At 51.4% G+C, this 872-nt stretch overlaps 1 protein-coding gene across 2 annotated transcripts in view; it reads right to left on the bottom strand.

The window, feature by feature from the left end:
* The window catches only part of SEPTIN11 (septin-11), a 42,338-nt gene that overhangs the window by 26,224 nt on the left and 15,242 nt on the right, over nt 1-872 (bottom strand). The gene's annotated exons all lie outside the window — the stretch shown is intronic.

The following is an 872-nucleotide window of genomic DNA, read 5'->3' as shown; positions in this document are numbered from 1 at the left end:
CTGCTGAGAACACAACACAACACAGCACAGGGAAAAGAGGGAGGCAATACAGAGGTCTGGAGAGGGCCCGATATCCCGCTGGACATGACAACTGCCCATCTACAAGCAGTCATGAAGGGAAACTCAAAAAGCCTTCAAGGTGCAAGGAAATGGTTTAATCTTGATGCCTCCATTCCCTGTAAAAACGCAGATAACTCAACCTCATCCTTGCACTTGCTTTTGTCTACACTTGCTTTGGGGTCAGCATGTCCTCTTGGGTGTTACATGACCCGCTAAAGCCACTCAAGGGCCCTGTCAGCACTGTTGTGATGCACATCACTGCCAGAAACCCTGAGCTCAGGTTCTTCCCCTTGCACTCCAAGTCAGGCCCATGGGAAACAGCTGTTTCTCCTCTGTAAACCTCACCACAATGTCTGGTCTACCCTGGCCCTATTCACCCTCAAATCCGACCCCTACTGCTAGAGGAAAGGGAAGGAGGTGAATGCCAGAGCCCCCGACGGGCCCCGGCCCTGCCGAGAGCTGGAACACCAGTGACAACGCCCCTGCCCTCACCGGAAAGAGAAACAAAGGCAGAAGTGAATCACCCCCCACTAAGCAAGAACTGGTCGTATGGGACAGGAAACCCAAACCCCAGCCTTTGCCCTGCCTCCCATCCTCTTCCTTTCCCAAGATGGGAATACTCCAATAGGGGAAGGATATGAAAAACTGCTCAGAAGAGAATCATTTGCCACACAATGAAATATATCAGGTCAAGCAGCCCACATCTGACAGGTAACTCCAGCTCCAAAAGCCTTCTGACCTGCCTGATACCTGCAGTTTTCAAGCCAAAAGAAACATGGCACAATGTGCTCTACCATCAAGGATTGACCCAC

Source organism: Antrostomus carolinensis, unplaced genomic scaffold (assembly GCF_000700745.2).
Source record: "Antrostomus carolinensis isolate BGI_N321 unplaced genomic scaffold, ASM70074v2 scaffold1531, whole genome shotgun sequence".
Classification (NCBI taxonomy): Eukaryota; Metazoa; Chordata; class Aves; order Caprimulgiformes; family Caprimulgidae; genus Antrostomus; species Antrostomus carolinensis.
Note: the sequence above shows the minus strand (reverse complement) of the source record. Positions and strands in the feature narration are given on the sequence as shown.